Source organism: Nomia melanderi, chromosome 5 (assembly GCF_051020985.1).
Source record: "Nomia melanderi isolate GNS246 chromosome 5, iyNomMela1, whole genome shotgun sequence".
Lineage (NCBI taxonomy): Eukaryota > Metazoa > Arthropoda > Insecta > Hymenoptera > Halictidae > Nomia > Nomia melanderi.
The window spans coordinates 8,815,105-8,827,951 of record NC_135003.1 but is presented as its reverse complement, the minus strand read 5'-3'; the positions used below and the strand labels follow the sequence as shown (position 1 = coordinate 8,827,951).

At 44.3% G+C, this 12,847-nt stretch overlaps 1 protein-coding gene and 1 long non-coding RNA gene across 3 annotated transcripts in view; one reads left to right on the top strand and one right to left on the bottom strand.

The window, feature by feature from the left end:
- Nucleotides 1-12,847, top strand: part of LOC116430945 (uncharacterized) — a 211,816-nt gene that overhangs the window by 12,218 nt on the left and 186,751 nt on the right. The window contains exon 1 of one of the 2 annotated variants that reach the window (XM_076367635.1): nucleotides 5,352-6,090. The exons of the other annotated variant lie outside the window; for it this stretch is intronic. The gene's annotated coding sequence lies outside the window, so the exon portion shown is untranslated. Of the gene's footprint in view, nucleotides 1-5,351; nucleotides 6,091-12,847 lie in introns of those variants that run through there. 2 annotated transcript variants of the gene reach the window in all.
- Nucleotides 2,560-5,200, bottom strand: LOC143174512 (uncharacterized). Its single transcript, XR_012998560.1, has 3 exons — nucleotides 5,068-5,200; nucleotides 3,225-3,524; nucleotides 2,560-2,886 (listed from the first exon to the last, which is right to left on the bottom strand). It is a non-coding gene; the product is annotated as an uncharacterized LOC143174512 (long non-coding RNA).

The window sequence follows — 12,847 nt, the reverse complement described above, 5'->3', positions numbered from 1 at the left end:
ACGTATGTCAGCGCGTACACGCGGCCGCGGAAAGTCACTTTAAAAGTTAAGGATCAATCAGTCGCGCGGCATTGTTCGCCGGCATTGTGCAACCGCGTTGTTTATGGGCTGAAACGCGACCAGAAACGATAATAATAATAGACGCGGCGAACAGGGAGAGAGAAAGAGAGGAAGAAACGCCGAAGCGTGCGCCCGATCGTTATAGTTCCTGGATCGAACGGGAAAAAAAGGGTTGAAGCATAAAATATCCCACGGCGTGAAATTAGAATTTCGACGAACGACGCGGAAAAAAAACGAGAAGCCCCGTTTTGTTTCGCAGCCGCGTTGTAAAACATATTCGAAATATTTTCCGCTCTTCCAGCGACGTTCCTCCGCGATAAATATTTCATTCATTCCCGGTTTACCGATGCCGGCTGTCATTTCTCGTCGATCTTTCTGCCATTGTTGTTTTCATAGTGGTTTTCTGACACCAATAAGATACACGGTGATTTTGTGGAAGTTTTGATCGAAAGCGATTTTTGCGAAAATATTTTTGTTCGATCGATTATTATTCGTATCGTGAGTACGAAAACAGACTTTGAAGCTCAAGCCGCAAAATATGTTTAATCAATTAGTTTAACAAATACGCGGGGAAATTGTGTATTTTTGAATAAGAAATCTGACTGTACGAGTGGATTCTGAAATACTCCGTTTGTTGTCGGGTGATAATCCATTTTCCTCAACACTTATGCGTGAAAAGTGTATGTATAACCAAGTTCGAATCGCGCATAAACTGAAGTTTTTATTTCCGCATTATGAAAAGTTGTTACAGTCAAACTTCGCGGACATTTCCTGGAATGTGCAGCCTTTAAGCATGCACAAATTCTAGATTGAACTGCGAAGAAGAAAATCACGTACGGTTCGGCAATTAATTACTAATAATTCAATTCCACGCACGTACACAAGTCGCACAGAAGTTCTTACAATAATACGTTCATCTGATTCTTTCTCCAAAAATTTTGTTACACGATGAACATAAAATTGCAAAAGTAAAAATTTCATTTGAAATTCGATAACGGTCGTTTTACACGAATGCTTTTCAAGTAGACGATTCTTAGGCAATTTGGAATGAATACAATTCCATTCGTTCGACGAACAAACGGCTCGCTCGACGCTGGATCGAGGAACAATCGATGGACATTCGGAGGAACGACGTATGCACGCGCTCGTCGACGATTTTAATCATTTCAAACACAGGCGAAATAATTCATTCACGTTACTATTTACCGCGTTAATTATTAAAAGTGCATTATGACGATCCAGCGACCGTCGTTCCCCCCACGCTCCTCCGAAGTCCCCGTATTACGTGCTGCCGCGGAATAAGTAGAGCGCGATCGCAATTAATGAAGTAATTAATAATGGAATAATTAAACGAATTAAACGGGATAAACGAGTCCGGCAGCACTTCTGCTCGCGGGGCTCTCCCCCGTCTGTCGTGCGCCGCGATTTCCGTTGCGCTTCTCCTTTGTTTACCCGCAAACAAAACGAGCAAATGAAAAGTGGCCGCAAGCCAGGGGAAGTGTAATTGGTCGTCGACCTGTAACGAGTTACACGCTTCGATCCGGACGATCTTAACCCGTTGCCTTACGATTTTTTTCGCGGCTGCATTCATCGAAGCCACTATATCGTTAATAATTCCCTTTGAAAAACGAGAAAAAAAGTGTACCGCGCTCGTTGTCTTTCTACGTTTATTATAAAAATGATGCCAACGGAAAATTAATAAATTATTTCGCCTCGGAAGTACTATAAATAGTTTATATTTACGCTGCAACGAATTCCAATTTGATATACGCGTGATTATAGACTGATTTTGAAACACTTATTTTAAGTAACGTTTAAACAATTATGTAGTAAAATTATGTATTAAAGGAACCTGAAATAGACACGTGGACGTTCGCTAGTAGAGTAATAATTTTTTAATGGTATTCAGTAATTCAAATCAGGATTCAAAATCCTTTGAATCATTCGTACAGTCATTACATCGTGATATGTACTATTGTACTCTTTAACGATATCAAACTATTTTTATTATAAATCAGATTACATGGAACAACGTAGCTTGCGTAAGAAACGTTTTTAGCGAATGTTAATAACAGCACAACCTTGAGCGATTTAATTAACGATGCAACAAGTACATACGCTAAAATCGAATCACGGGTAATTATAACCGAATGTGTGCTTCTATAATTCACTTCAAGTATTCCGATGACGTGAAAATTTGGGAGACGTGAGAGACAGGTCGCCGATTTTCCATTCTAGACACGCATGAGCGACAGTTCCGCGTGGACACGCGCAACTACGAATTCCGCGTGTCGAGCGAATCGGAAGTCGGGTAGCGTGTTGCTCGGAGTCCGCCGAGGAGCGTCGTAAAAGTAAGTTTCGCGATAGGAAAAACGAAGACGCGGGGCAATTGGATTAAATGGGAGCTGACTGACGCTCGACGTTCCATGAAACGAGCGTTCATTGGGGATGGAAGAATGTTGTCCCGCTTCTAGACCGTTGATTCGCGTGAACTGTTGATCGATGATCCTTAGCGGTGACACTTGTCGACTGCAATCACAGTTACCTTGTACCTTTGAAGAAGTATGAGCTGCTCCGGCTACGGTTTGACGCACTCGATTCCGATAAGTTGGTCCAATCGTCGTTAAAAGCAACTTTTAACCTGCGTGTTGGAATGACAGATTCGATCTCCAGAACAGGAATCTCTTGAGGAATTGCTCAAGTATTTATTTGCTCCCTGATATTTTGTAGTTGGGTGGTACAACATGATATACGTCATTTTCTAGATGCCGCGATACAACTAAGGCTGCTTCAACAGTTGGGAACTTCACCCACAATGTTTAGGATCTACGAAAATATAGCGAATAAAAAATTTTAGAGTAATTGAGAAGAAAAATAATATCTTTGTATAAGTATACATATTTTACTGTTCCATGCTGGCGAATTGTAAGCAGAAATTTTTGGAAATAGGTACAGATATATTACGTATAAAACAAATATATCTCGAAATTGACAAAAATTAAATCGCCCTAACTATTTCCAATTTTTAATAAGATTATGGAAATAGAACTTTTGTAGCAAAAATATACCGTCCTACAAAACCCACGAGTTAATATCTGTACTTGAGATAGTTTGATCCAGTCTAAAGCAATTGTCTTAATCCGGTGATTAATTGCTCTACTTACGGGCGTTTATGAACGTCTTATTCGACTTGCATTATGGAAATGTGAAGTCATTCCTTGAAATTATAATCTTTTACAATCTGCTCCTTAATCTACGACTATTTTGAAACAGCTTTCTAATCTGTAGATTCCTCTTTCTACTTAACTTCAATCTTCCACATCCTGTTCTACTAACATGTTGAAAGTGTTCGCTGGCGCACCAATAAAAACGAAGAGCCTAATCGCATCTAGAGGAGTTACGTGAACTACTTCTCTCCTGAAAGCCTTTTTAGTCGTCAATTCTTAAAATAATTTCCGTCAAACCTACATAAATAAATTTCAAAAGCCAAGATTTATTTTTCACCAACGATTCAAAACATCAAAGTAAAAGTCACTTAAAATTGATCCATTTTTGGATCCATTGATCCAATTATCTGCATCCATACATGTAATTTCACACTGATCTAGATAATATTAAAGAATCCGAGGCGCATTTAATCCGTGTCCAACTTCGCCCGAATACAAGTTGTTACATTCACGCGTCAGAGATTTGTGTTTCATCGGGTAGAGTCAACAAGAACGAAGGGAGAGGGTCGCGGGATCCGCTCGCGGAACAACGAAGTGGTTCCATTTCATCGCGCGCGATAATTAGTTGCTGTCACGTTTAAATTCGCGTTTTTAAACGTCGCAGGAACGACTTGATACGTATCAAAGACAGCTGGGACGAAATATGGTCCGACCCGCGGAACGGAGAGGGTGGCGCGGAAGACAGGTGGTCGGGGCTCGTGGTTGGCCAGCGATAAGTGACGTCGCGCGACCGACGCGGGGGTGGGGTTTCGGGGGGTGAAGGGGGTGGGGCAAAGAGGCTGAAAGTAATAAAAATAAGTAATTACTCGGAGTAATCGGCCACCATTCTGGATTCCCGGGGACCGTGGTCGTTCAATTAGCTGAAAGTGTTCTTTCACTTCCACGGTTACCGCGGCGACCGTTCCCCCGGAACATTCAGGAATTCGTATCGCGAGGAAGGGCGCGGGGAGGGAGAGAGTGATTCGCGGGTCGAACCGGTCACCTCTAACACATCCTCCCACGCGAATCCTCAATCTTGCCTCGGTCCTGCCGATTCGAACGGACACTTTTTACGGTCCACTTTCCTGCGTCCAGTATTCCTTGATCTCTACAAGTACTGTCTTGCGAATACAGTCGCAAAAAAGGAAGGAGAAGAAAATACCGGAATCATCTTAATAACACTGACCATCGACAAGCTCAGACTAGCTCAACTGTCTTCGTCATCATCCTCTTTCCCGACATCGTCGTCGTCGTCGTCGTCGTCCTCGTCGTCCTCGTCGTAGAACACGGATACAGAGTTGAATCCGGGGGGGAGGGAGAGAGAGTGGAAGGTGTGGTGGGGGAAAGCAGAGAGGCGGAGCGTAATAAAAATAAGTAATTACTGCGAGTAATCCTGCCCCCCTCCCGTCCCTGGCCGCCTCATCTTGCTGCCACCCCTCTCGTTCTCTACGAGAGTCGTTCAATTAACGGGAATACTGTTGTCTTCCCTCACTACGTTTCCCTTCCATTCCCCCTCCGACCGGCGGAACCCCATCCCACGCCCAGCGTCCGCGAAACCCGCGAAATGTTTCACTCGCAAAGTCGCGTGGAGTGCAGAGAGTCCGCCGCCGCTTCCCCGCAAGTCCCTTACCGAGTCAGGGTGAAAGAGGGGCGATATCGATGCCCCTCCTTCACTCACGCCCCTGACGTCCATCTATCCTTCCCCCACCCCGACGTCACCCTTCCTACGGATCGGTGTGCCGCGCCATCCCTACCCACGACCTCTCCGCTCGCCCGTACCCCACTCCGACCACGGACTTACCCCTTCTTTCACCTTTCCGCGGCGCTCCCCTGTCACCTCACTTCGCTTCTGGAGTCGTGAGTTGCGACCTATCCGCTCGCTCCCTCGTTGCGCTCTATCTGCTCCGCTGCACGGTTCGAGTGAATGGTGGGGGAAAGCCTGAAAACCCCACTCGCTCGTCTGCCGTCGTGCCGTGCGGTTCGTGTCGTGGCTTGTACGAGTTCCGAGTGTCGCGCGGTGTGCTCGCGTTCGCGACTGATTTTTTCAACCCTCTCGAAGGGCTCCGATATTCGTTTATCCCTTCACCCCGTCGTATTGTTCTTCCCACTAACAGAGCCCTATCCGTTCAGTGTCGTACCCTGAAACGTACATAGTGACAGGTTGGTTAACGTGCGTACTCTCTCGTGTGTCCTCGTCCACCTTCCTCCCTCGGCTCGCTCGCCAGAATCGAGACGAAGTGGAATGGAACTGTTGACTGTAACGGCCGGACCAGCTGCCCGGATACTACCTATGGGACATAGCGCGCGTACGGATCGTTGTTGCCGCTATCGGAGCACCGGACCGACTGCCGCCGACTGGCGGTCTGGATCAGCCCTGCAGCGTCGCGGCAGTTAGACTCTCGCGATATACCAAGCCGGAGAGGAGAGCTTAAGATCAATAATTCGACGTGGAGGAGCACGCGGGACTTTCGGTCACCGAAAGTCTCCGAGCCTGAATCGCGACTTCCTGACAGTCGACAGGACTCGAACAAGCGGTCAGAGAAGTGAACCACCGATGACAGCTGACCGCTAACGCCGGACCATTCCCCGACTAACCCCCGGTTCACGCGTGCGAACCGATCGCTCGAACAGCGATCGGCCGGGAAACGTGACCTTCGAATCGTAGGATCATAAGTGTCGTGACCGACCCGAATTGTGCGGCATAGTGTATTTTGTTTTTTTGTTGTTGCCTATGCGACCGCGGGCAGCCTCTGTCTGCGGCGCCAAGGAATATTAAACGCAGCGGTCGTCCCTGGAGCACAGCCTACGCATGCCGTGGATTCAGGTAAGGGATCATTGCCACAGTCAATTTTTCGAATCACTCGGGACCTACGCCGCTATCTTAACCGGTGATCCTCTGGCCCCGTTTATCGCTTTCCCGTTATCTCTGTGAAAAATCGGTATATCTTAGATCATTCCCTGATAGCTGCCAGCGAGTGTACCGAATGAAGAAACTCGGAAGAAAACTCGAGGATAGCTTTCATCTGAAAGAATCGCGGTTTTATCGATTGCTTAGCCCCTTCTTAACAAGTGTCCACCGGTCAGCCCGGCGTCTAGGTAATCGAGGTTCGCGAACCCGTCCGCATCAGGTCGAAGATCATCGGCAGTCCGATTCGCGGATAGGTGAACGAAGCGTTTCGCAGATGGGTCGCCGTGGTATCGTGCCAACTGGTGGGCACGGGAAGACTGAGAGAAGAAATTTCCGTGTAAGGTCTCGAGGCTGGGGGCACGCAGGCGCGTCCGTCGCCGTGCACGTGGTCGAATGGTGATCCATCCGCGGTTGGCCGAGGTGTTAACCTTTTTCGAAAATCGAGGGATCAGCCGGCTGACCGAGCCGCGACACGCTGCGAGAAAGAGGGAGAAAGAGAAAGAGCGATGTAGGAGAGGAAGAGCGGAGAGCGCCGGGTTAGGTGGACGGACGCGGGGGAGGCAGCAGGCACCGTTGGCAAAACAAGTAGTTAGTTACGTGAGCGCTGGCAACCCGCCAAACAAGCCTCGAACTTTGAAATTGCGCTCGCTAGGCTTTCTTTTCGACGGCGATTATGCGCGCCGGAGATAGGACAACGAAACTAGAGAACTGATATTCCTTGCAACCCCTCTTCCCGGAGATCTACTTTTCATCTACCTCTCTTAGGCCTCCCTCCCTTGCGCTCTGTGTCTCTCTTCTTTTCTGTAATTCGCACGGCTATCGCCGCTGAATCTACTTTCTGGCGCGGCCAATTAGTTTGCCGGCGCTATCGCGGCTGGTGGCGGAAAGATAGCATCGGCTAAAATGTAATTGGCTCCTTATCGAGCGGCGAGCTTACAGTTTCTGGACTGACCCGCGATCGTCTTCTGTGCCGCACACCGAGAAGCAACCGATTCGATATCGTTTGCTGCTTGTTTTCTATCCACCGACTCTCTTTCTCCTTCTTTCTCGAAGATTCTTCTCTCAGGATGGGTTCTGAGATGCCCGAACATGGGCGAGAAAAATCGCAGGAAATTCGTAGGCGATCTTTGTCAGCGCTGCCTCGAAATTGCCTCTATCGGCCCCACCATTAATCTCGCAGAGGGTAGAGCCGGCGAGGGCTAGAGCGCGGAACGTTATCGATGATTCGATGCGATGCTCGTGTAGAGGGCCGTATTAAATTCATGTATCGAGGGTTTGTTTGCACGGTTATTTAACGTTGTTTCTATTCTCGCTTGAACCGGGCGATCCGGGGAACAGGAACGTCCGAGCCGCGGAATATAGGACACAGACCGAGCCGCTATAATGGAGCGTCGATAGAGCGACGATAGAGCGACGATGCAACCACGGTTTTTAGAAGTGTTCCTGTCTCTCTGACTGTTGACATTAAACGGTGGATAGTTTTATTTTAGAACACGGAAAGCCTTAGATTCGCGTGACCTTTATTAGCGGGTGACTGTTCCGTGCGGCGGAAATCGATATTTTTAGCAAAAACTTTGATCCTTTTAATAATTGATGTGTGACTGTACACTCGACGCGTGAATAATCGGATGACTATGTTTTTTGGTAGACGTAGGTATAAATAGAAGTTTCCGATGTAATTTTAGTAATTTATTTTCCTGTCTTGTGGTCTGATGGTTTCAAGTAGATGTGAAATATTTTATAGTAGTATTTCAGGAAGTTTGGAGAACTTCAATATGTTAGTTTCGTAGATATTTCAAAAACTCGTAAATATTAGTAATAGAACTATGATACTTCAATTGGAGTGAAAAGAAAGTATTGTAGGAGTGAAATAAAATGCTGTATATCAAATTCGAAGATTGTTATAGAAAATTAGCGCAATAGTGGTAAACTAACCTTTCGAATAACAATCATAGTTACAGATGCCACTAATGCGTCGTATTATTTATTACTAGATCAGCTAAGTATGTTGATAAAAATAAAACCTATCAATATTCCGTTTTGTTTCGTAATCTGTCACATTCGATAAGATCATAATATTGCTTTTTATTTAAAATTCTTTGACATTAGTGTCCAGTGGCTTATGAGTTACAATCATTTATGTTACAGTATAATATTATTTCAACGATAATACTCATGGTTTGTATCGACCACTGGGATCATGAATATTCCACGATATTACAGATGTTTGACCATGGTAGTCTATGCTTGTACGGTTCTGCTCTATTTCTGACGAGTAGCTGTCCTAGCGACACTATCGATAGCGTAATTTGCTCTGGCGTGAACGCGGTGTAATAAAGTATTCCCGCGGCTGTAATATCTCGTCTCGGGGGTTATTTTGGTTTGCCAGCTTTGACCCGCGTTGTTTCGTCGTAGCCGAGTATCCACGCGAATTTAGAGCGATCCGTTTGTCCAGAGCTTTGGTAAACGAGGCTTCTTAACGAGCAATGTTTAGCCGAGATCGTTACTTCATTAACATGATAAATTCTGTTCTTTATTTTTGTACATGTGTCTTCTGCGTTTCTTCATTTTCTTTTTATAAAGAATATTCAGAAAGTATCCAGAATCTAGTGCGTCTAACATAAAAATATTAACGTATTAAATTTCTAACGAATTTTAGTAATCTCTAATTCAATATGACAAGTGTAGAATTTATATAAAATAGAAGTTTGTATCTTCTCTTAAGATTGTTCTAAAAGTGATATAAAAAAAATCTCATTCCATTTGAAAATTTGTATAGCGTACAAATGCACGAAACTCTACAATATAATATCTAATTTTCTTTTTTTTTTTAGGAATTATCTAAGGTTTCCGATGTGCGTATTAATATTAGTTGCCAGTTTATTATTTTATTGATCGTTCAATGTTATGCCACATTCTATATTACTGACGAAGCACCGAAATCTAATAATAATCGTCCGAAGGTTGTTACAGACAAACATCGGTTGAGTCTATTACGTTATAAATTGCACACACCTAAACAAACTTTAAGTTATGAATTACACGGTTTAACATGCCGGGTATAAAGCTAAATCTATCACAGAAAATGTATTACAATAAGTAAATGAGATACAAGGCTCTGTTTCTCGAAAGTTGTTCGCCATAAAAGTTTGTCAATTGAAAACTTCAAGTTCTTCCTTGAAATTTTATTCATTTCCTTCTTTCCTCAGAAATTATTATGTAAATTGTTCCTTGGAGACTTCATAAATTCTTCTTTCATTCTCTAGCATAATATCGCACTTATCGTACGTTTCCCATTGATCCACTACCAGGATATTAAAAAAAAACTTTAGTAATTTGTGTATACAGTAAGAAATTACTATACATAGAATCCGTTTGAACACAAAAAAAGTTCATTCTGTAATTGTACATTATAGAAAATACTATTCAACGTTTTAAACATATAGTTTAGGCAAGTAAAGCGTGGAGTACAGATTTTTCAATAACCAACAACGAAAAAACGGTTTTTGGGGTCCGTTTCCTTCCGTTCGTGATGGAACGCGGGCGTGAACGTGCAGAAACACGAATTTGCCGACTCATTGTTCCCCGCGTCGTATTCGTTAATTGGAAAGTTTGACACCTGAATGAGATCGTAAAAATGTAGCTGGGCCGGTCGAAAAAAAGGCGCGAAAATAGTCGTCAGGTTGGGGCGAGGGAACGGGACCGTCGTAAAATAATAAATTTGGTCCTTGACCACCCCGAAACCCATAACCAGTCCCTACAACCTGTCAAACGGTCGACCCAAATATTTTGGAAGCGTGAATAGAGTTCAGGTACCTGCTGGCCCTCGGAAACCAGGGATTTTGTCCCAGAACGCCCTCGAGGTTTCTCACTGCTCCGAAAAATACCAGAATAAGGGTCCGTAGATGCCGGTTAAGCACTTTAAATTTCTCTAATTATTTTCGTTCGAATCTTCCAAACCATCTCGACCTCAAATGATTTTATTTTGCATTTAATACTAACCCTTACTCTGCATTTCTGTATTTCCTTGAACAAATTTTTTTTTACGATTCAAGGTATATTTGATTTCATACTGCAACGTATATCGAAACAAAATGTTGGCGACCGGGGTATTCGGGGCTTAATAGGAAACCGGTGCAAAGTTGGCGACCAGTTTTTAAATCCCGTCCGCCATTCGGGTGGCTGCAATTTAATTTCGAGTTATCTACCATCTCGTAGGACGAGTTCGCGTCAAATGAAATTCAACAATGGGTCCAATTAAGTCCAATTAGAAACGTATCGCGGCATAGAACAGCTGTCACGCGAGATAAGCTCTAGCCTCGCGTCGCGTCAGATTAGGCGTGATTATTGCTCCGACTTGATAATATTCGGAGCGCTCTGTATACCCGTCGGAAAATTCATTAGTCCTCTGCTACGTATTCTCCGAAGTAAATAGAACCACCTCGGAGGCTTTATATTCCGTCAGGGATTATGCAATTCAAACAGTATACAAAAATGTTATTACACAAAACATACCAATTAAAAGTAATATTTCCTTTTCCTCTTTCATAATCCTCGCTGAACTAATTCAGTAATATTCTTAACAAATTCGGAATAAGCCATTCTTTTCACATAATTAAATGTAATTAATCATTACAATAAATTCGCCAAATTTATTTGAAACTTTGTAGCAATTTTTTTATAATCCAAATGACTCTAAGACAACATTAAGTTACTCAGTTTGAAGACTAATGAAATCGAAACAGGCAAACTACAAACTGAATGCATTTACAGTAAAAGTACGCAGTTGAACTTTATATAATAAAATTACAAACCTTTGTAACAATGTTCACTGTTCAGAAACACGCATAGATTGTGCTAAATATATAAACACAAAGACACAAACTCGTGTAAACATCCTTGTGTCCACGTACACTCTATCCGTAGTCTATCAATAAAAATTACGTCCGATTCGTTAATTCTCCAGCGAATATCTCAAACGACACGGAAGACAGCCGTCACATATTCCGGACAGAGGAGCCGAGTGCTCCGGTGGACTCCCCGGACGGCGATCAATTTACAACGAACAATTTCCATCCTCGGATGAGGCATATTTTTCCCTGGCCGCGTCTTACTGGCCACGTTTCAGCGACTCCGACTTATTATCCCGGATAGGATTGTTCGTCTCTCTCTCTCTCTCTCTCTCTCTCTCCGACACCGCCTTTCTCTCATTCTCTTCCTCTCTCTTTCCGCGCGGGCTAGAGCAGACGTCTTGTCGTACGAAAGTGGCAGTTTGCAATTAAACGACGATGTTATCGTAAAGGACCTGTAGGTCGGTTGAATGTACATGGCAGCGAATTAAAATGTAAATACTTGATTAAAGTTAATCCCGGCCAGGTGAATAAACCTGCTGTACGAGAGACAGAGAATGGGGAGAGAGAAATAGCGAGGAAAAGGGTGGGTGGAAGGCGACGGGAATGAGGAGGGTTGCGAGACTGCGACGAGGGCCGGGGGAAGGCATGAGGGAGAAAAGAGGGGATGAAAAGAGAACGAGAGAACCTCGACGGTCCTAAGGGGTGGTTTTTATTGCAGGTTTTTATTAGCTGAGTAGGTGTACTCCATTCCACCCCTACCGTTTCCACGGGGTTCTGCTGCACCCCCTCCGTCTTCTCCGCCGCTCATGTCTAACCACCCTCTCGGTTCACCCCCCGCTTCACCCCTTCCTCCTTCCCTCCTACTAACTCGTTCTCCTCCCGCAGCCCTCGCGGAACGAGGCAGGTCGGGACGCGAGGGGCGAAGGGTTGATTAAAACTAACGTTGCGCCAAGAATTACCCCGTGAGATTGAAAATTAAATTAATATACAAAACCCCTGGCCACCGGGGCTAATTAGTTATATGATAGTAATTAAAAGTTAAGCGCGTCTTGGAGGGAGACAAACATCGTTCCTCCGTGACGGGAGCCGGGCGATACCAGGCGTAATTGAGGGTGCGTGATCAATGCCCGGCGAGATATTCTAGACTTATCGGCCATGTGGATGTCTCCGCGGCAAATATTAACTATACTTAGCGTTGATGGGCTTTGTATCGATACATGTGCAGTGTTTTATCTGTTGATTAACGTATACTTTGTGTTTTGGGTAGTTTTTAGTCACTCGAAGATTTTATTTGTAATCCGATCAATAAGAGTATTGTTTAATTCAATGAGAGTAAAAGAAAATGATGTTTAATTTGAGATTGAATTTTAATTGTTTGGTGTTTGTAGGTGCATCTGCGGAGAATGCGTGATTCTTGTTGTTACTAACGAAGTATTGGGAATAATATTACTTAGGTCTCGAAAATGATTCGTTGGTTGTCAATAGGTTGCGAGGAACGCACATTTTCCGGATTTACCGCAAGACCGCGCGCACGCAAGCGGTTTCGTTGCTTTCACGTAGGCCGGCTTAATTGACCGCGACTGCAATTCGGTAACCTTCGTTTAATAAGTGGCGCGATATTAAACACGTGGTTATTGAGACCGTTATAGTTCCACAGCAGCTAATAAAAACAAGTGAAAACGAGATATATGTGTAACAAATTTTGCAATGCGCCCTGATCGCCGCGAAAACCTTGATAACATTCGCGAAGTAATTAGAAAATAGTTGAAGACTTCAACTTTGATCGTCCCGACAAAGGGTGTCCCCAGTTGCGCGAGGAC